We start from the raw sequence: 27,216 nt of genomic DNA on the forward strand, positions 1-27,216 counted from the left end.
GAGGATAATCAATGGGCTATGGAGATGCCCATCAATTGATGTCAACATGAGGAGTAGGGATTGCCATGCAACGGATGCACTAGAGCTATAAATGAATGAAAGCTCAACAAAAGAAAACTAGTGGGTGTGCATCCAACTTGCTTGCTCACGAAGACCTAGGGCATTTGAGGAAGCCCATCGTAGGAATATACAAGCCAAGTTCTATAATGAAAAATTCGCACTAGTATATGAAAGTGACAACATATGAGACTCTCTATATGAAAAACATGGTGCTACTTTGAAGCACAAAATATGAGACTCCTATATGAAGAACATGGTGCTACTTTGAAGCACAAGTGTGGAAAAAGAGATAGTAACATTGCCCCTTTTTATTTATTTTCTTTTTTTCCTTTTTTTCTTTTTTTTCTTTTTCTTTTTTTGGGACAATGCTCTAATAATGACGATCATCACACTTTTATTGATTATAACATATGAATTACAACTCGAAACTAGAACAAGATATGACTCTATATGAATGCCTTGGCAGTGTACCGGGATGGTGCAATGAATCAAGAGTGACATGTATGAAAAATTATGGATGGTGGCTTTGCCACAAATACGATGTCAACTACATGATCATGCAATGGCAATATGAAGAAAGTAATGTATGTCATGATGATGATGAACGGAACGGTGGAAAGTTGCATGGCAATATATCTCGGAATGACTATGGGAATGCCATAAATAGGTAGGTATGGTGGCTGTTTTGAGGAAGATATAAGGAGGTTTATGTGTGATAGAGCGTATCATATCACAGGGTTTGGATGCACCGGCGAAGTTTGCACCAACTCTCAAGGTGAGAAAGGGCAATGCACGGTACCGAAGAGGCTAGCAATGATGGAAAGGTAAAAGTGCGTATAATCCATGGACTCAACATTAGTCATAAGAACTCATATACTTATTGCAAAAATTTAGAAGTCATCAAAAACCAAGCACTATGCGCATGCTCCTAGAGGGATAGATTGGTAGGAAAAGACCATCGCTCGTCCCCGACCGCCACTCATAAGGATGCACAAGCCAGGTACACTTCATGTTTCAAATTTGTTACATAACTTTAACCATACGTGCATGCTACGGGACTTGCTAACTTCAACACAAGCATTCTTTAAATTCATAATCATCCAACTAGCATAACTTTAATATCACTACCTCCATATCTCAATATAATTATCAAGTATCAAATTGATCATAGCATCCAATTCACTTCCTATGATAGTTTTTATTATACCCAACTTGGATGCTCATCATTCTAGGACCAATTTATAACCATAGAAAATACCATGCTGTTCTAAAATACTCTCAAAATAATATAAGTGAAGCATGAGAGATCAAAAATTTCTTCAAAATTAATCCACCGCCGTGCTCTAAAAGATATAAGTGAAGCCCTAGAGCAAAAACTATCTAGCTCAAAAGATATAAGTGAAGCACATAGAGTCTTCTAATAAATTTCAATCAAGTAGGCTTCTCCCAAAAGGTGTGTTACAGCAAGGATGATTGTGGTAAACTAAAAAGCAAAGAATAATATCATACATGATGCTCCAAGCAAAACACATATCATGTGGCGAATAAAAATATAGTTCCAAGTAAAGTTACCAATGAACGAAGACGAAAGAGGGGATGCCTTCCGGGGGCATCCCCAAGCTTAGGCTTTTGGCTATTCTTTAATATCTTGGGGTGCCTTGGGCATCCCCAAGCTTAGGCTTTTGCCACTCCTTATTTCATAGTCCATCAAATATTTACCCAAAACATGAAAACTTCACAACACAAAACTCAACAGGAAATCTCATAAGCTCCGTTAGTGAAAGAAAAGAAAACCACCACATAAGGTACTGTAATGAACTCATTCTTTATTTATATTGGTGTTAAACCTACTGTATTCCAAGTTCTCTATAGTTCATACCACTTAATACTAGCCATAGATGCATCAAAATAAGCAAACAACACACGAAAAACAGAATCTGTCAAAAACAGAACAGTCTGTAGCAATCTGTAACTAACGCAAACTTCTGGAACCTTAAAAATCCAACCAAAATAGGAAGTCCTGAAAAATTTGTTTATAGATCAGCAGAAAAAAGAATAAATGCAAAATCTCGTTTCTGTGATTTATTGAACTTTTTCTCGTGAGCGCAAAGTTTCTGTTTTTCAGCAGAATCAAATCAACTATCATCATAGGTTATCCTATAGGTTCTACTTGGCACAAACTCTAAATAAAGCATGAAAACACATCTAAACAGAAAGTATATGCAAAATTTATTACTAAACAGGAACAAAAACAAATAACACAAAGAAAATTGGGTTGCCTCCCAACTAGCGCTATCGTTTAACGCCCCTAGCTAGGCATAAAAGCGAAGATAGATCTAAGTAGTGCCATCTTTGATTTTCAGTTTTTTAGCAGAGTCATGCTCGAATCCGGGAGGTTCTTTACGTTTCCCTTCATACTCGGAAATTTTAAGATCTAAAGAATCCAACCGCTTATTGCAAAGGGTAATCAACATATTCATGCGGTGATGATTTCCGCTAACACTTTTAAGAGGCTCAAGAGATTTTTGTAATATTTTTGTTACTTTCGCAAATCTTTTCAAACACTTGTATTTCTTCTTGGGTAGGATGTGATCCTCCTTTTGATGTAGTGTTCCCACTATTCCCTCTATAATTTCATGCGCAATATTAGGATCAATTTCAATAAAATTTCCCTTGGCAATGCAGTCCAAGAGTTGTCTATGCGTCATGTTTAGCCCAACATAAAAATTGCGAAGAAGAATTCTAAAGTTCACCTCTAGGGTGCACTTGCGATAAGATTACATCCTCCTATACCAAGCATCTTTTAAGTTTTCTCCTTGCCTTTGCTTGAAGTGAAGAACTTCAAACTCGGGAGACATAGGAGCGGATAAGGAACTAGCCATACCGACAAGGTAAACGATCTAACACAAGAGCAAACGGAAAAAGGGCAAACGAAAGAGAGGAAAAAAAGGCAAGCGGAAAAAAGAGGAGATTGGGAAAGAGAGGGCGAATAAAACGGCAAGGGTGAAGTGGGGGAGAGGAAAATGAGAGGCAAATGGCAAATAATGTAAATGCGAGGGAGATGAGTTTGTGATGGGTACTTGGTATATCTTGACTTGAGCGAAGACCTCCCCGGCAACGGCGCCAGAAATCCTTCTTGCTACGTCTTGAGCTTGCGTTGGTTTTCCTTGAAGAGGAAAGGATGATGCATCACAGTAGCGTAAGTATTTCCCTCAGTTTTTGAGAAGCAAGGTATCAATCCAGTAGGAGGCTCCTCACAAGTCCCACGAACCTACACAAACAAACAAAGAACTCGCAACCAACGCGATACAGGGGTTGTCAATCCCTTCACGGCCACTTGCGAAAGTGAGATCTGATAGAGATAATATGATAAGATAAATATATTATTAGTATTTTATAATATAGATGTAGAAAGTAAAGATGCAAATAAAAGTAGATTGAAAGCTTATATGATAAAAGATAGACCCGGGGGCCATTGGTTTCACTAGTGGCTTCTCTCAAGATAGCATAAGTATTACGGTGGGTGAACAAATTACTGTTGAGCAATTGATAGAAAAGCAAATAATTATGAGATTATCTAGGCATGATCATGTATATAGGCATCACGTCTGCAACAAGTAGACCAACTCCTGCCTGCATCTACTACTATTACTCCACACATCGACCGCTATCCAGCATGCATCTAGAGTATTAAGTTCATAAGAACAGAGTAACGCTTTAAGAAAGATGACATGACGTAGAGGGATAAACTCAAGCAATATGATATAAACCCCATCTTTTTATCCTCGATGGCAACAATACAATATGTGCCTTGCAACCCTTTCTGTCACTAGGTAAGGACACCGCAAGATTGAATCTAAAGCTAAGTACTTCTCCCATGGCAAGAAAGATCAATCTAGTAGGCCAAACCAAACCGATAATTCGAAGAGACTTGCAAAGATAACTCAATCATACATAAAAGAATTCAGAGAAGATTTAGATATTTCTCATAGATAAACTTGATCATAAACCCACAATTCATCAGATCTCGACAAACACACTGCAAAAAGAGATTACATCGAATAGATCTCCACAAGAGAGGGGGAGAACATTGTATTGAGATCCAAAAAGAGAGAAGAAGCCAACTAGCTAATAACTATGGACCCAAAGGTCTGTGGTAAACTACTCACAACTCATCAGAAGGGCTATGGTGTTGATGTAGAAGCCCTCTGTGGTTGATTCCCCCTCCGGCGGAGCACCGACGAAGGCTCCAAGATGAGATCTCACGGATACAAAAGGTTACGGTGGCGGAAATATTTCTTCGGTGGCTCCCTGGATGTTTTCGGGGTATGTAGGGTTATATAGGAGGAAGAAGTACGTCGGTGGCCGCTCGAGGGGCCCAGGAGACAGGGGGCGTGCCCAGGAGGGGTGGGCACGCCCTCCTATCTCCCGGCCGCCTTGATTGCTTCTTGACTTGCACTCCAAGTTCTCTGGATCACCTTCGTTCCAAAATTCACGCTCCCGAAGGTTTCATTCCGTTTGGACTCTATTTGATATTCCTTTTCTTCGAAATACTGAAATAGGCAAAAAAAAGGCAATACAGGCTGGGCCTCCGGTTAGTAGGCTAGTCCCAAAAATGATATAAATGTGTAAAATAAAGCCCATAAACATCCAAAACAACTAATATAATAGCATGGAACAATACAAAATTATAGATATGTTGGAGATGTATCATAGGCCCCCACGTTTAATCGAAATAATTTGAATTAAAATTAATCTGCTAACTATTTAGACACTGACAAGTGGGCCCCACTGGTCAGTTTGACCAGTCAACCGGTCTGTTGACTCTAACATCACAATGACATCATGCTGACGCAATAATATCTTTATGTTAATATAAACAAATCTAGAAACTGGTTTAATCCTTGAAAATTCATAGGAAATAAACCGTAACTCGGATGAAAAAGTTTTCTGCATGAAAGTTGCTCAGAAAAATCCAAAGAATTTGAATACGCGGTCCGTTCATCTGTCACATGCCCCTAACATGCTAAACATGGACCATTCCCCCTCCAGTCATCTGTTTGACACCAATCCAGAACCGGGAAAACATTCCCGGTTGAATTCCCCTTATTCGTGTGGCCATACATTAGGTCACACCCTGCACAACATATTGCCATGTTATGCTTTGTGTTGATTTATATTTATTGTTAATTCCCCCTCTTCTTTTCGGTAGACCCCGAGACTGATGCTGCCCCTGTGATCGACTACGTCGACGACGATACTTCTTCCTTTTCAGCAGAGCTTCCAGGCAAGCCCCCCTTTGATCATCCCGATATCGTCCATTCCATTCTCTCATGCTTGCATTCGATTTTGCTACTGTTATTGTTTGCTCCTATTCTGATGCATAGCCTGCCTTTGTAACCTGCTTATTGTTACCTACCTGCTTATCCTAAGCTGCTTAATATAGTTTGGTTAGTGATCCATCAGTGACCCCCTCCTGGTCCTTGTTGCCCCTGCTTCATCATCGACAACTCGATCAACGTGATCGACGACCAGAGCCTGACACCTCACATCACATCACGCCCCTTTTGTTGCTCGACTCTGTAGAGTTACCATCGAGTGTCGAGGGTGGAAGCTCATACATCACTCCTGGTGAGATCTCTGTAGTGTAGCTATTCGGTCGTGGTCATCGAGGGTTATTTCCTCCTTAACCACTTCTGATACGACTCTGTCGTGCAACCCCTCAAGTGTGAACCTCGAGGGTGGTTCCTCTTATGTTCACCTTGATGATTACATCGAGTGGAATCCATCGAGGGTGGTTCCTCAGGGTTCCCCTTGGTGTTAGACACACAGTTACTATGGTTACTATGACTTTACACTGAACCATGTTACTAAAGATGGGTCGGCCCTGAGGGGTACCCGCGCGAGCTTAATTGTGAGTGATGTGGAGTTAGGTTGACCTGGAAGGTGCCCGCGAGATAATTACGAGGCGTGGCCGGGCATTCTTAGCCCTTGCCGCAAGTCCTCGAGACGGGGCGACGGGGTCACATCTTTTGTGAGTCTCTCCTTGTTACCGCGCATTACTAATCCACTAAGATTTGGATATTTTGATCTGAGGGGCCTCTGGCCTGATAGCACTAACCATCATGTGGGCATAGTATGGGCATTCTGCGTCGTAAGCATCAGCCGAAGCTTAATAGACGTCAGCGACTGAGCAGCGCGTGCCGGGTTCGACTGCGTAAGCTCCTGCCTTTTTAAGGAGGTAGCTAGGTCTGCTCACCGGCCGCGTACGCAATGTGCAGGAGTTCCCAGGGCGATGGCCCATGACCCCTGGGGGCATAGGTTTAGTCTGGCATGCTGACCTCTCTATTTAGCCTAGGTCGGGTTGCGGAGTATTGTTTAGCCGAGGCCGGGCATGACCCAGGAAAGTGTGACCGGACAGAGTTAATCGAGCGTGGTGGGTAAGATGGTGCACCCCTGCAGGGAAGAAAACATCTATCGATAGCTTGTCCTACGGTAACGGACACTCGGAGTTGTATCCCGGTCGATACCACTAGAACTGGATGCTGAGGCATGATTTGTATATGTGGCAACGGGAGTCGAGAAAGGATCCCGGAGCATTGATACAACAACATAAATAGGACTTATGTTATACTACTCTACTCCCTCATGTTGCTGCAAGATGGTGGTTTCCAGAACATGCTAGTCTTTGATAGGACTAGCTTTCCCCCTTATCTTCTGGCATTCTGCAGTTCAGTCCATAGATACAACCCATTTTAATTGACACCGATGCATATGTAGTGTAGATCCTTGCTTGCGAGTACTTTGGATGAGTACTCACGGTTGCTTTGCTCCCTCTTTTCCCCCTTTTCCATTCTTCTCAGATGACGCAACAAGATGACGGAGTCCAGGAGCCAGATGCCACCTTCGACGACGACTACTACAAACCCGAGGGAGTAGTTAGGAGGCTCCGAGGTAGGAGGCCTTGCCTTTTCGATCATGTTGCTTTTGTGCTAGCCTTCTTAAGGCATACTTGTTTAACTTATGTCTATACTCAGATATTGTTGCTTTCCGTTGACTCGTTTGTATTCAAGCTGATGCATTCGAGCCCTCGAGGCCCCTGGCTTGTAATATAAAAGCTTGTATTATTTTAATTTGTGTCTAGAGTTGTGTTGTGATATCTTTCCGTGAGTCCCTGATCTTGATCGTACACATTTGCGTGTATGATTAGTGTACGATTGAATCGAGGGTGTCACAAGTTGGTATCAGAGCCGAGTGCCTATAGGATCCCCCTTTCCAACTCCTTGGATGAAGTTGAGTCTAGTACTTGAAAACGGTTTCACTAATATGGCTGTGTGGCTTACGGGCCCATGATGCCAATTGGGTGGTATTAGGATCTTTTATTCCCCGTCATTACTCTGGGACTCTGATCTCTCTTCTATTCGGGTTAAATAATTTTGCTAATTCTAACACTAGGCTCTTGTGACCGCTTCCCCCCGGAGATCTCCTTCAACACAGATGATCGTCTGCTCCATCAGAAGACTCTGAAGATACTTCTCGATGTATCCCGAGACCCTGTGTCCACTGCCTTGCAGTTTCTGGCCGCCGATAATCCCCGTGAATAACATCCTTGCCACTTGTACCTTCATCCCCAGTTGCTCCTGTTGTTACGAGATACCCCTAGTACTCTCTGTTGTACCGAGAGTCATTTGTGCCTTCTCCTTTGCAGCTTCTTTTGCACTGCGGATAATTCACTTAACCGGGGTTCGTTCATCCCCAGTTGTTCATATGCTTTCCTAAATACTTTTAAATACTATCTGATCTTCCGAAAATCCTCTGCAGCCTATTACTCTTGATTATCCTTGCCTGTTTGCATTAGGATTAATTCCATATGTCTAGCAATATTCTTTAAAATTCTTTGTTATTGTCATTCTGTTCCTATGGATTTAACGTGTGAGCGAATACTCGAAATCATCAATTAACCCTTGGAAATTTTCTTTCCGGCTCCGACATCGCTCTGGATATGGGCTGGTTCTTGCCCAATCAAGATTTGATCGGGTGCACCTCTAAGTCTATTCAACTTACTCATCTTTTGATCAGAGTCTCTCCTTCTGATCCTTCTTCTTGAAACCATGACTCCTTTGTACTCAAGCATCGAATTATTCAGATGTTTCTATAATCGAATGCCTTTGCATTCTTTCCTTCTTCTGATTGAATACTGATACTCACATCAGATCCATTGAGGACCGCTGAATCCTTTGTTGGATTATTATCCGGCAGTGTCCTTCATATTCAAAGTGCGCTCTTCCCCTGATACATATTGCCTTTGGTAAATTGTATTCTCTGCTTTGTCAACCATGCTTTTCTTTCCGAGCTTGAGTTAATCACCTCTGAAGTTTTTGCAAATGTTCCTAAGATGCCCCGACGGGTTGAACTAATGCTTTCCCTAATTTGTGTGAACCCAAATATTTCTATGGGTCATACCCTACTGGTGTTACGCCGGATAAAAAAATACACTACAACTTCGTCAAAAGCGAGATGTTATGCATTGAAGAAGTGGGAGTCGACCTTGAACTTTGTGTTCATGCCCATGGACACGATGTAGATCTTATCATGGGAGCTTCTCCTATAATCAAATGTTCCCTTGGTATAAGCTCATCTTGCATCTGTAAATTGATTCTTTGCAATCGTGGTTCCGACCATATTTTCTCCTTGATTCCATTTCCCGGACAAGTTAAACTACTTGTCTTATGCAGATCATTTCATCTGTCCAACCTCTATTTTGATCTACCTCGAGTATTGCCCCCTATTATCTCGAGGATATTGTGTCATTGCACTACCTGTTGTGAATTCTCATTGGAATGATACTCCATCACATCATTGCTAGACTGATCGGCTATATCATTATCGAGCTAATTTTAACTGTGCTACCCGGTCCTTCTTCCCGGAGCACAACTTCTGACGACGAGCTAAGCTTATGTTGATCTTCCTCATCTTGTCATTTCACCTCAAACAACAAGCTTGATTTCGAGCTTGTGTCGCATCCTGGTTCCAATAACCTTCTGCTTCATCATTCCTTTTGCTTGATGTTGTCGTTGTTCGATGGCCTCTTCATCGTACCTCGACAAAATCTGTCGTGATCCCCATCAATATACTGACCTATTTCAGAATATCAATCGAATTCATGATGAGAAATGCCATCCTCACCCCTCGATGATTGGGTTATCATCGACAACGTCCTTGACTTCCTACCAACATAGACCTGATTGTGTTTGGTTATACCTTACGTTCCGAGATAATCTTGGATTTGAATCTCTTATGATCTACAGACCCAATCCTTAATTGAAACACCATATCAGTGCTATCTCGAAGCATGATTGTGGTATTCCGCATATCAACATGAACATTTGAATTGAAATGCTAAATGCTTCTTGATCTATTATCCAAACACCGTTGTATGGGTAATATCCTAATTCTCCGCTCGCCCCTTTATTTAAATGCTTTTTCACTTAATGTCCTATCATGTTTATCATGCTCCGCTTTTATTTGGGAAGGATATACTCCCAATTCTTGTGTGAAACACATTTTCCTTTCCATTGGTCTGTTAAGTTTGATAGACACATTTTCCCTTCTATTGGTCCATTTAACCCGATAATTTCATTTTCCTTTCCATTGGTTGTTTAACCTTTCTTGTGGTCTATATGACCTAAGCAATATTAATTCTCTTCCTATGAAAACACCTCGGTCTACAACTGTCAGTGTGACCCTGTTATTATTGTTGATGACATTCCGGTAATCGTCGATGGACGAGAACTTTGCCTAATGGCCCGCCTCGTTCCAATGAGCAGGACAATGGTTCTCTTTGTCCCTCGCCCTTGGTACCAACGTTGATGTCAACATAACTGACAAGCAATCCTATGACATGCCTTGCTATCATATCCGTGCAAGATGTCTCCGCTCTTCCTACTCTGAACACACAAGGTGGGCCCATAACCCAAAGTTCCACATGATCGAAACCCGACTCTCCTGTGCAACCTTGATTCTGAAATATTCTTTGCACTTGGCTTCGTATGTAATTCACGAGCTAACTTCCTCACCATGCTTCATTCTGGTATCACACGCAACATTTTTCTTGATTGCTCTGAACCCCCTTCATCACCTGTTATAGGCATCAGCTTGATGCCTACCTAGTTGAAACTTGATGAACCTCTTTATCGCACTCTCGATTTGTTTCATGGTGCTTCTAAAATCTGCTTCCTTGATATAATTACCGGATGCCAATCCTTCCAGACATCAGTCCTTATAGTTTTCCCCTTATATCCTATTCATAAGTACGATGGAGTTTCTGAAGAAAGGATGATGACTTCATCGTGATGCCCTGATGCAACAAATTGAAGACATCAACACTATGGATCAACCTCTTCGATGAGAGCAACAAGAACAAGAAGATTTGCTAGAATTTCATAACCAATTCCTTTCCCCTTACTCCACCTCTTAAATCTTGGAACGAGATTTCTTTTAGTGGAGGAGATTTGTAACACCCCCTGTGTCATGCTATAGTAACCCTCTATGATTAAGCTAATTATTTTTCCAAATAGTGCTTAATCACCTTTGTTCAATATCCCATTTGAAATTTCAGTCAAATTCAAATTCAAATTCTAAGTAAATTTCAAATTTGCTCAAACATGTAAACTAAAATGTTCAGCATGTGCCAAATAATCCTTTGTTAATATTGGTGGTGAACCAACATTCTTTTGCAAATGTCTAAATGCCCTAAACCACTTTAAAATAGTGGCTAAAGAAAATAAATTAAATGCTTGTTAAGTTATAAAAATAATATACTACTTTATTTTGGTGCCAAGTTAATTATAGCAGTGGCCTAAGTTAAAATGGTATTTTAGGTGCAAGATTGGTTTTTATAAAACTATTTTGCTTTCTGAAGTTAAAAAGAAAAATAGAAAAGTTAAAAAGAAGACCAAAAGAAAAGAGAGAGAGAGACAGCAACCCCGTGGACCTAACCCACCTGGGCCGACCCACCTAACCCACCCGAGCCAGCCCAGATCCCCCCTGCCCGTCCCATTCCCCGTTCCCCGACCGGGGTCGTTACAGGGGCGTAGCCCCGCCGAACCCACTCGCCGTCGTCGGTGAGGGGATAAGGCCGCCACGCGCGTGCCTCGATCCCTCCCCCACTCCACGCCCTCTCCTCTCCGCCTCTCCTCTCAGATCCCCTTTCCCCCACGCGTTGCTGCTTCTCCTCTCCGCCATGGTCGCCACTGTCGTCGCCTCCACTTGCTCGTCCACGTAGTCACCGGCCCCTCCTCGACGAGCCACCGTGTTTAGACGCGCCGTCGACGTCCACTACTGCGTCCCCGACCACCCGCTCGAGCCGAAGCCGCTATAGCACCGCCCCGACCAAGTCATCGTCCTCGGCTCTGACGAGCACCGTCGCCTCGTTTCGCCGCTTCTGCAGCTCCTAAGCGTTCACGGGGCCACCGTGTGCCCGCTAGGTGAGCCTCCGCGTCGTTCCCTCCCTCTCTTTCATGCTCTAGCACGCTCCGTCACCGTCCCCGCGGAGGTGAGCTCCGCCACCCGCCATGGCCGCTGCCTGCGCGCCGTACGCGCTTCCGAGCCCCAGCACAAGTCACTGGCGTGCTCCAGGACGCGCGCAGCACTCAGTCGCAGCCCCAACCGCACCCCTAGGTCGCTCCTGCCACGTTTTGAATGAGGCCCGAATGCTGCCGACGCTGTTTCCAGCTAGGTCTGGCCACACCACCACCACCGTTCGATGCACCGTCACGTGCTCGTTCGAGCAAGCCAAGTCACGGGCCCGGAGTCCCCATGTAGATGAATCCCGGCGAGGGCCCGAGCCGCTCCGCCGCGGGAAGGGCAACCGGAGCTCTCTCCAGCGCCGGTCCAACATGGCGCAGCCACGAGGCCACCCTGGGCCACTGACCAGTGGGTCCCAGGGGCCCGCTGACCAAGTTGACTGGGTCAACCATGATGACTTGGCAGCGCTGTGCCACTGACGTGTAGGCCTCCATGTTTAATCGAAATAATTTGAATTAAAATTAATCTGCTAACTATTTAGACACTAACAAGTGGGCCCCACTGGTCATTTTGACCAGTCAACTGGTCTGTTGACTCTGACGTCTCAGTGACATCATGCTGATGCAATAATCTCTTTCTGTTAATATAAACAAATCCAGAAAATGGTTTAATCTTTGAAAATTCATAGGAAATAATCCGTAGCTTGGATGAAAAAGTTTTGTACATGAAAGTTGCTTAGAAAAATCCAATGAATCCGAATGCGCGGTCCGTTCATGTGTCACATGCTGCTAACATGCTGGACATGGAACATTCCCCCTCCGATCATCTGTCTGACACAAATCTGGAACCGGGAAAACATTCCCGGTTGAATTTCCCTTTCACCTTATTTGTGTGGCCATACGTTAGGTCACACCCGGCACAACATATTGCCATGTTATGCTTTGTGATGCTATGTTTGCTTTATATTTATTGTTTCTTCCCCCTCTTCTTTTCGGTAGACCCCGAGACTGATGCTGCCCCTGTGATCGACTACGTCGATGACGACACTTCTTTCTTTTCAGCAGAGCTTCCAGGCAAGCCCCCCCTTTGATCATCCCGATATCGCCCATTCCATTCTCTCATGCTTGCATTAGATTTTGGTGCTGTTATTGTTTGCTCCTATTCTGATGCATAGCCTGCTTTTGTAACCTGCTTATTGTTACCTACCTGCTTATCCTAAACTGCTTAATATAGGCTGGTTAGTGATCCATAAGTGACCCCCACCTGGTCCTTGTTGCCCCTGCTTCATCATCGACGACTCGATCAACGTGATCGACGACGAGAGCCCGACGCCTCACATCACATCACGCCCCTTTTGTTGCTCGACTCTGTAGAGTTACCATCGAGTGCCGAGGGTGGAACCTCATACATCACTCCTGATGAGATCTTTGTACTATAGCTATTCGGTCATGGTCATCGAGGGTGATTTCCTCCTTAACCACTTCTGATACGACTCTGTGGTGCAACCCCTCAAGTGTGAACCTCGAGGGTGGTTCCTCTTACGTTCACCTTGATGATTACATCGAGTGGAGTCCACCGAGGGTGGTTCCTCAGAGTTCCCTTGGTGTTAGACACACATTTACTATGGTTACTATGACTTTATACTGAACCATGTTACTAAAGACGGGGCAGCCCTGAGGGGTACCCGCGCGAGCTTAATTGCGAGTGATGTGGAGTCGGGTTGACCTGGAAGGTGCCCGCGAGATAATTACGAGGCGTGGCCAGGCATTCTTAGCCCTTGTCGCAAGTCCTCGAGACGGCGCGACGGGGTCACATCTTTCGTGAGTCTCTGCTTGTTACCGTGCGTTCCTAATCCACTATGATTTGGATATTTGATCCGAGGGGCCTCTGACCTGATAGCACTAACCATCACGTGGGCATAGTATGGGCGTTCTACGTCGTATGCATCAGCCGAAGCTTAATAGACGTCAGCGACTGAGCGGCACGCGCCGGATTGGACTGCGTAAGCTCCTGCCTTTTTAAGGAGGTAGCTAGATCTGCTCACCGGCCGCGTACGCAACGTGCAGGAGTTCCCGGGGTGATGCGCCATGACCCCTGGGGGCATATGTTTATTCCGGCATCCTGACCTCTCTATTTAGCCTAGGTCAGGTTGCGGCCTATTGTTTGGCCGAGGCCGGGCATGACCCAGGAAAGTGTGTTCGGCCAGAGTTAATCGAGTGTGGTGGGTAAGTTGGTGCACCCCTGCAGGGAAGAAATTGTACTCAGATGTTGTTGCTTCCGCTGACTCGTTTGTATTCAAGTTGTTGTATTCAAGCCCTCGAGGCCCCTGACTTGTAATATAAAGCTTGTATTATTTTAATTTGTGTCTAGAGTTGTGTTGTGGTATCTTCCCGTGAGTCCCTGATCTTGATCATACACATTTGCGTGTATGATTAGTGTACGATTGAATCGGGGGCGTCACAATCACTAACCTTACTAATGTTTGAGCGGCATGGACGAGATGGTCGCCTGGCATCGAAGTCTAAATTTATGTAATCAAAAAATTTGGGACCGGTATCAAGAGATGGAAGCAGCAACACCTCGCTTGTTGTGAGTTATAAATTGTGCTCGCCTACTAAATACCGCACATGGGCCAGACCAACTTAGTGGATACTTCTTCGGTAGATATTGAGGAAGCAATGATCGATCTTGAAGCAATTAGCTCACTCAATCGGTTATTTATATTTCAAAAAACAAATATTTGGAAGACCTATTTTATTTTAGTACTTAATAAAATATTGTCCAATAAAAGTATTTTCAAATGTTTATCATGTATTAAAATAATACTCATAGTTAAATAAAAATTGTTCGTCGCTATTGAAAGAGTGTTCAGTGTGACCCAATTTTTTTTAAATGGTCATCACGTATTAAAATAATGTTCATTGCATATTAAAAAATAGGCATCGTGTACATAAAAATATCTTTACTGTGTATTAAAACATCTTAAAGTATTATACAAAAATGTGCATATAATTTTAAAATAAAATCATGCATGTAATATTTAGTTAACATTTACACATATAAACTCATATTCATGTATGTTTATAGAGTGTTGAAGCATTAAATGAAATGTTTTTCTAATTGAAAAAAAATCATATTTTGATTTTTTTATCATGTACTTGTCGAAGATAAAAATGTTCATATTTTTTGGAAAAATCATGCAGTATCAGAAAATTGTTCCTGTGCTATTAGTTAGAAACAAAGTTCATTCAAATTGAAAAGAAATTCATCCAACTTAGCAAAAGTTCATTAATTTTTAAAAATTCAATTAAATTTTAGAAAAGTTCATAGAAATTCAAAAAAGTTCATGTATTTTTAGAAAAAGTTCATTGAACTAAAAAAAAGTTCATAGATAAAAAAAGTTCATCCATTTTCAAAAATATGTTCATCATATTCAAAAAAGTTCATCGATATTCAAAAGAGTTCATCAATCCGAAAAAAAAACTGTTGAAATTTTTAAAAAGTTCATAGAATTTTCAAAAAAAAGTCAACCGGGCCCATTTACAGACGACACACGCGCCAGTTAACGAAAATGCATGTTAACTGGCGCCTGAGGCGCCAAATAGGAAATGCCGGGGCGCCCCTATGTCTCGCTTATGGGGGGATCCGCTCGCGTCCGGCGAGCCCCAGACGCGCTTGATCCGCTGCCTGTTTTTTTTTTTTGCTGTTCTCATTTTTTCTTATTTTGTACTTCTCTTTATATTTTAAAATATTCTACATCTATATATGTATATATTTTCTATTTAATTCTTAAATATTAAATATAAATACTTTTAAAGATTATTAGAATAGTTTTTGCAAATGCATGAGTACTATTTCTAAATCAAAAAAGACATTCTAAAACGTGGTAATTTTCTAAAATAATACAAAATGAAAAAATGCTTCAAAAATATTAGAAACTTGCATGAGACTACTTTAAAATATACGACAATGTTTTAAAATAACACAAATATTTCGTTAAATACACGAATATTTTCTTTATATAGGAAGAATTTTTCATATTGTTGACATTTCCCAAAATACATGAAAACATTTTTTCTAATTGCAGGAACATTTAATGAAAGTGATAACATTTTTTAAATTTTCATTGACATTTTTTAAGAGATACAATTATTTTGTAGAAATGTATCAATAATTTTTAAATAATTTTAACATACTATTAAATTCGTAAATATTTTTTAAACACCTAAACTAATGCTCCCACTTTCCGAAATTGGTTGACACTCAAACAGATGTATTTAGCACTGAAATCCGTTTGAGCAACAACTAGTTCCGAATGGATGGAGTATTAAAATAAATGTGAAATAAATAAGTTTTACACATTTTGAAATAAAAATATTCTTTTTAATCCCATGAACCTTTTTTTTATAATGCATGAATCTTTTAAAAAAATTGAACCTAATTTTAGTTATTTTTAGTAGTAAGCATATTGTAATATAGCTTAATTTACCAAAATCTCTTTAAAATTATTCTTCTAAAATGGGCCATACTGTTTCGACGCATTTAGTACCAGGCTTGGGCGTCCACTGTGCTCTTTGCCTCTACTGTTGGCCTATAGGAGTGCCCACAGACGATGTCATGGTGGTGCTCGAGAGTTTGAGCCCAAAAGGAGAGCTCTTCACATCGTTGAACTCAGATAAGATTTGACCCGATAGTGGATGGGTTTGGCGATGGTGCAAGATTGGTTTTTATAAAACTATTTTGCTTTTTGAAGTTAAAAATAAAAACAGATAAGTTAAAAAGAGAAGCAAAAGAAAGAGAGAGAGAGAGAGAGAGAGAGAGAGAGACAGCAACCCCCCCGGACCTAACCCACTTGGGCTGGCCCACCTAACCCACGCGAGCCAGCCCAGATCCCCCCTGCTTGTCCCCTTCCCTGTTCCCCCAACCGGGGTCAGAACAGGGGCGTAGCCCCGCCAAACCCACTCGCCGTCATCGGCGAGGGGATAAGGCCGCCACACGCGCGCCTTGATCCCTCCCCCACTCCACACCCCTCTCCCTCTCCGCCTCTCCTCTCAGATCCCCTTCCCCTCACGCGATGCTGCTTCTCCTCTCCGCCATGGTCGCCACTGCCGTCGCCTCCGCTTGCTCGCCCACGTAGCCATCGGCCCCTCCTCGACGAGCCACCTTGTTCAGATGCGCCGCCGACGTCAACTACTACGACCCCGACCACCCGCTCGAGCCGAAGCCGCTACAGCACTGCCCCGACCAAGTCATCGTCCTCGGCTCCGACGAGCACCGTCGCCCCGCTTAGCCGCTTCTGCTGCTCCTAAGCGTTCACGAGGCCACAGTGTGCCCGCTAGGTGAGCCTCCACGTCGCTCCCTTCCCTCTCTTTCACGCTCTTCCGCGCTCCATCGCCGTCCCCGCGGAGGTGAGCTCCGCCACCCGCCATGGCCGCCGCCCGCGCACTGTATGCACTTCCGAGCCCCAGCGCAAGTCACTAGCATGCTCCCGGACGCGCGCAACACCCAGTCACAGCCCCAACCGCACCCCTAGGCCGCTCCTGCCATGTTTCAAACGAGGCCCGAACGATGCCACCGCCTCGGCTCAACGCCGTCGCAGTTTCTGGCCAGGTCCGGCCATGCCACCGCCACCGTTTGGTGTGCCGTCGCATGCTCGTTCGAGCAAGCCAAGTCATGGGCCCGGAGACCCCATGTAGATGAATCCTGGCGAGGGCCCGAGCCGCTCCACCGCGGGAAGGGCTACCGGAGCTCTCTCCAGCGCCGGTCCAACATGGCGCAGCCACGAGGCCATACTGGGCCACTGACCAGTGGGTCCCAGGGGCCCGCTGACCAAGTTGACCGGGTCAACCATGATGAGTTGGCAGCATTGTGCCACTGACATGTAGGCTGCTACGTCTTGAGCTTGCGCTGGTTTTCCTTGAAGAGGAATTGGTGATGCAGCACAGTAGCGTAAGTATTTCCTTCAGTTTTTGAGAACCAAGGTATCAATCCAGTAGGTGGCTCCTCCAAGTCCCACGAACCTACACAAACAAACAAAGAACTAGCAACCAACGTGATAAAGGGGTTGTCAATCCCTTCCCGGCCACTTGCGAAAGTGAGATCTGATAGAGATAATATGATAAGATAAATATATTTTTGGTATTTCATAATATAGATGCAGAAAGTAAAGATGCAAATAAAAGTAGATTGAAAGCTTATATGATAAAAGATAGACCCGGGGGGCATAGGTTTCACTAGTGGCTTCTCTCAAGATAGCATAAGTATTACGGTGGGTGAACAAATTACTGTCGAGCAATTGATAGAAAAGCGAATACTTATGAGATTATCTAGGCATGATAATGTATATAGGCATCACGTCCGCAACAAGTAGACCGACTCCTACCTGCATCTACTACTATTACTCCACACATCGACTGCTATCCAGCATGCATCTAGAGTATTAAGTTCATAAGAACAGAGTAACACATTAAGAAAGATGACATGATGTAGAGGGATAAACTCAAGCAATATGATATAAACCCCATCTTTTTATCCTCGATGGCAACAATACAATACGTGCCTTGCAACCCTTTCCGTCACTGGGTAAGGACACCGCAAGATTGAACCCAAAGCTAAGCACTTCTCCCATGGCAAGAAAGATCAATCTAGTAGGCCAAACCAAACCGATAATTCGAATAGACTTGCAAAGATAACTCAATCATACATAAAAGAATTCAGAGAAGATTCAGATATTTCTCATAGATAAACTTGATCACAAACCCACAATTCATAGTATCTCGACAAACACACCGCAAAAAGAGATTACATCGAATAGATCTCCACAAAAGAGGGGGACAACATTGTATTGAGATCCAAAAAGAGAGAAGAAGCCAACTAGCTAATAACTATGGACCCGAAGGTCTGTGGTAAACTACTCACAATTTATCGAAAGGGCTATGGTGTTGATGTATAAGCCCTCCGTGGTCGATTCCCCCTCCAGCGGAGCGCGAACGAAGGCTCCAAGATGGGATCTCGCGGATACAAAAGGTTATGGTGGCGGAAATATTTCTTCGGTAGCTCCCTGGATGTTTTCGGGGTATGTAGTCTTATATAGGAGGAAGAAGTACATCGGTGGCCGCTCGAGGGGCCTAGGAGACAAGGGACGCGCCCAGGAGGGGTGGGCGCGCCCTCCTATCTCCTGGCCGCCTCGATTGCTTCTTGACTTGCACTCCAAGTTCTTCGGATCACGTTCGTTCCAAAAATCACGCTCCCAAAGGTTTCATTCCGTTTGTACTCTGTTTGATATTCCTTTTCTTCGAAATACTGGAATAGTTAAAAAAACAGCAATATGGGCTGGGCCTCCGGTTAGTAGGTTAGTCCCAAAAATGATATAAATTTGTAAAATAAAGCCCATAAACATCCAAAACAAGTAATATAATAGCATGGAACAATAAAAAATTATAGATACGTTGGAGACGTATCAAGCTTCCCCAAGCTTAATTCCTGCTCGTCCTCGAGTAGGTAAATGATAAAAACAGAATTTTTGCTGTGGAATGCTAGCTAGCATAATTCTCAATGTATTTCTCTTTATTGTGGCATGAATGTTCAGATCCAAATGATTCAAAATAAAAGTTCAAATTAACAAAAGAAATAGTAATACTTCAAGCATACTAATAAAAGTAATCATGTCTTCTCAAAATAACATGGCTAAAGAAAGTTCATCCCTACAAAATCATATAGTTAGGCTATGCTTCATTTTCGTCACACAAAGATGTTCCCAACTTCTACATCCCTGATGACAAGCCAAGCAATTGTTTCGTACTTAAATAATCTCAAACTTTTTCAACTTTCACGCAATACATGAGCGTGAGCCATGGATATAGCACTATGGGTGGAATAGAATAATGATTGGGGATTGTATGGAAAAGACAAAAAGGAGAAAGTCTCACATTGACGAGGATAATCAATGGGCTATGGAGATGCCCATCAATTGATGTTAACATGAGGAGTAGGGATTGCCATGCAACGGATGCACTAGAGCTATAAATGAATGAAAGCTCAACAAAAGAAAATTAGTGGGTGTGCATCCAACTTGCTTGCTCACAAAGACCTAGGGCATTTGAGGAAGCCCATCATAGGAATATACAAGCCAAGTTCTATAATGAAAAATTCGCACTAGTATATGAAAGTGACAACATATGAGACTCTCTATATGAAAAACATGGTGCTACTTTGAAGCACAAAATATGAGACTCCTATATGAAGAACATGGTGCTACTTTGAAGCACAAGTGTGGAAAAAGAGATAGTAACATTGCCCCTTTTTATTTATTTTCTTTTTTTCCTTTTTTTCTTTTTTCTTTTTTATTTTTTTTGGGACAATACTCTAATAATGATGATCATCGCACTTTTATTGATTACAACATATGAATTACAACTCGAAACTAGAACAAGATATGACTCTATATGAATGCCTCGGCGGTGTACCGGGATGGTGCAATGAATCAAGAGTGACATGTATGAAAAATTATGGATGGTGGCTTTGCCACAAATACGATGTCAACTACATGATCATGCAATGGCAATATGAAGAAAGTAATGTATGTCATGATGATGATGAACGGAACGGTGGAAAGTTGCATGGCAATATATCTCGGAATGGCTATGGAAATGCCATAAATAGGTAGGTATGGTGGCTGTTTTGAGGAAGATATAAGGAGGTTTATGTGTGATAGAGCGTATCATATCACAGGGTTTGGATGCACCGGCGAAGTTTGCACCAACTCTCAAGGTGAGAAAGGGCAATGCACGGTACCGAAGAGGGTAGCAATGATGGAAAGGTAAAAGTGCGTATAATCCATGGACTCAACATTAGTCATAAGAACTCATATACTTATTGCAAAAATTTAGAAGTCATCAAAAACCAAGCACTATGCGCATGCTCCTAGAGGAATACATTGGTAGGAAAAGACCATCGCTCGTCCCCGACCGCCACTCATAAGGATGCACAAGCCAGGTACACTTCATGTTTCAAATTTGTTACACAACTTTAACCATACGTGCATGCTACGGGACTTGCTAACTTCAACACAAGCATTCTTTAAATTCATAATCATCCAACTAGCATAACTTTAATATCACTACCTCCATATCTCAGTATAATTATCAAGTATCAAATTGATCATAGCATCCAATTCACTTCCTATGATAGTTTTTATTATACCCAACTTGGATGCTCATCATTCTAGGACCAATTTATAACCATAGAAAATACCATGCTGTTCTAAAAGACTCTCAAAATAATATAAGTGAAGCATGAGAGATCAAAAATTTCTTCAAAATTAATCCACCGCCGTGCTCTACAAGATATAAGTGAAGCCCTAGAGCAAAAATTATCTAGCTCAAAAGATATAAGTGAAGCACATAGAGTATTCTAATAAATTTCAATCAAGTAGGCTTCTCCCAAAAGGTGTGTTACAGCAAGGATGATTGTGGTAAACTAAAAATCAAAGAATAATATCATACACGATGCTCCAAGCAAAATACATATCATGTGGCGAATAAAAATATAGCTCCAAGTAAAGTTACCAATGAACGAAGACGAAAGAGGGGATGCCTTCCGGGGGCATCCCCAAGATTAGGCTTTTGGCTATTCTTTAATATCTTGGGGTGCCTTGGGCATCCCCAAGCTTAGGCTTTTGCCACTCCTTATTTCATAGTCCATCAAATATTTACCCAAAACTTGAAAACTTCACAACACAAAACTCAACAGGAAATCTCATAAGCTCCGTTAGTGAAAGAAAAGAAAACCACCACATAAGGTATTGTAATGAACTCATTTTTTATTTATATTGGTGTTAAATCTACTGTATTCCAAGTTCTCTATAGTTCATACCACTTAATACTAGCCATAGATGCATCAAAATAAGCAAACAACACACGAAAAACAGAATCTGTCAAAAACAGAACAGTCTGTAGCAATCTGTAACTAACGCAAACTTCTGGAACCTTAAAAATCCTACCAAAATAGTAAGTCCTGAAAAATTTGTTTATAGATCAGAAGAAAAAAGAATAAATGCAAAATCTCTTTTCTGTGATTTATTGATTTTTTTCTCGTGAGGGCAAAGTTTCTGTTTTTCAGCAGAATCAAATCAACTATCATCATAGGTTATCCTATAGGTTCTACTTGGAACAAACTCTAAATAAAGCATGAAAACACATCTAAACAGAAAGTATATGCAAAATTTATTACTAAACAGGAACAAAAACAAATAACACAAAGAAAATTGGGTTGCCTCCCAACTAGCTCTATCATTTAATGCCCCTAACTAGGCATAAAAGCGAAGATAGATCTAAGTAGTGCCATCTTTGATTTTCAGTTTTTTAGCAGAGTCATGCTCGAATCCGGGAGGTTCTTTACGTTTCCCTTCATACTCGGAAATTTTAAGATCTAAAGAATCCAACCGCTTATTGCAAAGGGTAATCAACATATTCATGCGGTGATGATTTCCGCTAACACTTTTAAGAGGCTCAAGAGATTTTTGTAATATTTTTGTTACTTTGCAAATCTTTTCAAACACTTGTATTTCTTCTTGGGTAGGATGTGATCCTCCCTTTTGATGTAGTGTTCCCACTATTCCCTCTATAATTTCATGTGCAATATTAGGATCAATTTCAATAAAATTTCCCTTGGCAATGCAGTCCAAGAGTTGTCTATGCGTCATGTTTAGCCCAACATAAAAATTGCGAAGAAGAATTCTAAAGTTCACCTCTAGGGTGCACTTGCGATAAGATTACATCCTCCTATACCAAGCATCTTTTAAGTTTTCTCCTTGCCTTTGCTTGAAGTGAAGAACTTCAAACTCGGGAGACATAGGAGCGGATAAGGAACTAGCCATACCGACAAGGTAAACGATCTAACACACGAGCAAACGGAAAAAGGGCAAACAAAAGAGAGGAAAAAAAGGCAAGCGGAAAAGAGAGGAGATTGGGAAAGAGAGGGCGAATAAAACGGCAAGGGTGAAGTGGGGGAGAGGAAAATGAGTGGCAAATGGCAAATAATGTAAATGCGAGGGAGATGAGTTTGTGATGGGTACTTGGTATATCTTGACTTGAGCGAAGACCTCCCCGGCAACGGCGCCGGAAATCCTTCTTGCTACGTCTAGAGCTTGCGTTGGTTTTCCTTGAAGAGGAAAGGATGATGCATCACAGTAGCGTAAGTATTTCCCTCAGTTTTTGAGAACCAAGGTATCAATCCAGTAGGAGGCTCCTCACAAGTCCCACGAACCTACACAAACAAACAAAGAACTCGCAACCAACGCGATAAAGGGGTTGTTAATCCCTTCACGGCCACTTGCGAAAGTGAGATCTGATAGAGATAATATGATAAGATAAATATATTTTTGGTATTTTATAATATAGATGCAGAAAGTAAAGATGCAAATAATGTTGGGGAACGTTGCAGAAAATTAAAATTTTTCCTACGGTTTCACCAAGACCCATCTATGAGTTCATCTAGCAACGAGTCATGGGAGAGTGATTGCATCTACATACCTCTTGTAGATCGCGTGCGGAAGCGTTCAATGGAACGGGGATGATGGAGTCGTACTCGCCGTGATTCAGATCACCGATGACTTAGTGCTGAACGGACAGCACCTCTGCGTTCAACGCACGTACGGAGCGGATGACATCTCCTCCTTCTTGATCCAGAAAGGGGAAAGGAGAGGTTGATGATGATCCAGCAGCACGACAGTGTGATGGTGGATGCAGCAGAACTCCGGCAGGGCTTCGCTAAGCAACTACGGGAGGAGGAGGAGGTGTTGCAGGGAGGAGGGAGGCGCCAGGGCTTATGGGTGCGGCAACCCCTCCCTCCCCTCCCTTTATATAGGTGCAAGAGAGGGGGGGAGGGCGCAGCCTTGCCCCTTCCTCCAAGGAAGGGGTGCGGCCAAGAGGGAGGGAGGAGTCCATCCTCCCCAAGGCACCTCGGAGGTGCTTTCCCCCTTTAGGACTCTCCCCTTTTTCTTATATCTTGGCGCATGGGCCTCTTGGGGCTGGTGCCCTTGGACCATATAGGCCAAGGCGCACCCCCTACAGCCCATGTGCCCCCCGGGGCAGGTTGACCCCCCCGGTGGACCCCTGGACCCCTTTCGGCACTCCCGGTACAATACCGATAACGCGTGAAACTTTTCCGGCGACCAAAATAAGACTTCCTATATATAAATCTTTACCTCCGGACCATTCTGGAACTCCTCGTGACGTCCAGGATCTCATCCGGGACTCCGAACAACATTCGGTTTGCTGCATACTCATATTCATACAACCCTAGTGTCACCGAACCTTAAGTGTGTAGACCCTACGGGTTCGGGAGACATGCAGACATGACCGAGACGGCTCTCGGGCAATAACCAACAGCAGGATCTGGATACCCATGTTGGCTCCCACATGCTCCTCGATGATATCATCGGATGAACCATGATGTCGAGGATTCAATCAACCCCGTATACTATTCCCTTTGTCAATCGGTATTTTACTTGCCCGAGATTCGATCATCGGTATCCCAATACCTCGTTCAATCTCGTTGCCGGCAAGTCACTTTACTCGTACCATAATGCATGATCCCGTGACCAAACACTTGGTCACTTTGAGCTCATTATGATGATGCACTACCGAGTGGGCCCAGTGATACCTCTCCGTCATACGGAGTGACAAATCCCAGTCTCGATCCGTGTCAACCCAACAGATACTTTTGGAGATACCTGTAATGCACCTTTATAGTCACCCAGTTATGTTGTGACGTTTGGTACACCCAAAGTGTTGGGGAACGTAGTAATTTCAAAAAAATTCCTACGAACACGCAAGATCATGGTGATGACATAGCAACGAGAGGGGAGAGTGCTGTCCACATACCCTCGTAGACCGTGAGCGGAAGCGTTATGACAACGCGGTTGATGTAGTCGTACGTCTTCACGATCCGACCGATCCAAGTACCGAACGTACGGCACCTCCGAGTTCAGCACACGTTCAGCTCGATGACGATCCCCGGGCTCCGATCCAGCAAAGCTTCGGGGATGAGTTCCGTCAGCACGACGGTGTGGTGACGATGATGATTCTCTACCGGCGCAGGGCTTCGCCTAAACTCCACGACAATATGACCGAGGTGGAATATGGTGGAGGGGGCACCGCACACGGCTAAGGAACGATCCGTAGATCAACTTATGTGTCTATGGGGTGCCCCCTGCCCCCGTATATAAAGGAGCCAGGGGGGAGGAGGCGGCCGGCCAAGGAGGGCGCGCCAAGGGGGGAGTCCTACTCCCACCGGGAGTAGGACTCCCTTCTTTCCTAGTTGGAATAGGAGAAGGGGGAAAGAGGAGGAAGAGGGGAAGGAAAGGGGGGGGGGGCGCCGCCCCCCTTCCCTTGTCCTATTCGGACTAGGAAGGGGAGGCGCGCGCGGCCCCCTCCTGCCTCCTTCCCTCTTCTCCCTCGAGGCCCATGTAGGCCCAATAACCCCCGGGGGGTTCCGGTAACCTCCCGGTACTCCGGTAAAATGCCGATTTCACCCGGAATGATTCCGATGTCCAAATATAGGCTTCCAATATATCTATCTTTATGTCTCGACCATTTTGAGACTGCTCGTTATGTCCGTGATCACATCCGGGACTCCGAACAAACTTCGGTACATCAAAACTTATAAACTCATAATAAAACTGTCATCGTAACGTTAAGCGTGCGGACCCTACGGGTTCGAGAACTATGTAGACATGACCTAGAACTATTCTCGGTCAATAACCAATAGCGGAACCTGGATGCCCATATTGGTTCCTACATATTCTACGAAGATCTTTATCGGTCAAACCGCATAACAACATACGTTGTTCCCTTTGTCATCGGTATGTTACTTGCCCGAGATTTGATCGTCGGTATCCAATACCTAGTTCAATCTCGTTACCGGCAAGTCTCTTTACTCATTCCATAATGCATCATCCTGTAACCAACTCATTTGGTCACATTGCTTGCAAGGCTTATAATGATGTGCATTACCGAGAGGGCCCAGAGATACCTCTCCGACAATCAGAGTGACAAAACCTAATCTCGAAATACGCCAACTCAACATGTACCTTCGGAGACACCTGTAGTACTCCTTTATAATCACCCAGTTACATTGTGACGTTTGGTAGTACCCAAAGTGTTCCTCCGGTAAACGGGAGTTGCATAATTCTCATAGTTACAGGAACATGTATAAGTCATGAAGAAAGCAATAGCAATATACTAAACGATCAAGTGCTAGGCTAACGGAATGGGTCATGTCAATCACATCATTCTCCTAATGATGTGATCCCATTAATCAAATGACAACACATGTCTATGGTTAGGAAACATAACCATCTTTGATTAATGAGCTAGTCAAGTAGAGGCATACTAGTGACTATATGTTTGTCTATGTATTCACACATGTATCATGTTTCCGGTTAATACAATTCTAGCATGAATAATAAACATTTATCATGATATGAGGAAATAAATAATAACTTTATTATTGCCTCTAGGGCATATTTCCTTCACAAAGCACTCCTACGGTATCCGGGAGTTACACGATCTCATGGTCTAAGGAAGAGATACTTGACATTGGAAAAGCTCTAGCAAAACGAACTACACGATCTTGTGCTATGCTTAGGATTGGGTCTTGTCCATCACATCATTCTCCTAATGATGTGATCCCGTTATCAATGACATCCAATGTCCATAGTCAGGAAACCATGACTATCTGTTGATCAACGAGCTAGTCAACTAGAGGCTCACTAGGGACATATTGTGGTCTATGTATTCACACGTGTATTACGATTTCCGGATAATACAAAGCATGAATAAAAGACAATTATCACGAACAAGGAAATATAATAATAATCCTTTTATTATTGCCTCTAGGGCATATTTCCAACAGTCTCCCACTTGCACTAGAGTCAATAATCTAGTTACATTGTGATGAATCGAACACCCATAGAGTTCTGGTGTTGATCATGTTTTGCTCGCGGAAGAGGTTTAGTCAACGGATCTGCGACATTCAGATCCGTATGCACTTTGTAAATTTCTATGTCCCCATCTTGAACATTTTCACGGATGGAGTTCAAGCGACGCTTGATGTGCCTGGTCTTCTTGTGAAACCTATGCTCCTTGGCAAGTGCAATAGCTCCAGTGTTGTCACAGAAGAGTTTGATTGGCCCCGACGCATTGGGTATGACTCCTAGGTCGGTGATGAACTCCTTCACCCAAATTGCTTCATGCGTTGCCTCCGAGGCTGCCATGTACTCCGCTTCACACGTAGATCCCGCCACGATGCTCTGCTTGCAGCTGCACCAGCTTACTGCTCCACCATTCAACATATACATGTATCCAGTTTGTGACTTAGAGTCATCCAGATCTGTGTTGAAGCTAGCATCGACGTAACCCTTTACGACGAGCTCTTCGTCACCTCCATAAACGAGAAACATGTCCTTTGTCCTTTTCAGGTACTTCAGGATATTCTTGACCCTGTCCAGTGTTCCTTGCCGGGATTACTTTGGTACCTTCCTACCAAACTTACGGCAAGGTTTACATCAGGTCTGGTACACAGCATGGCATACGTAATAGATCCTATGGTCGAGGCATAGGGGATGAC

This window comes from Triticum aestivum, chromosome 1B (genome assembly GCF_018294505.1).
Source record: "Triticum aestivum cultivar Chinese Spring chromosome 1B, IWGSC CS RefSeq v2.1, whole genome shotgun sequence".
Taxonomy (NCBI): domain Eukaryota; kingdom Viridiplantae; phylum Streptophyta; class Magnoliopsida; order Poales; family Poaceae; genus Triticum; species Triticum aestivum.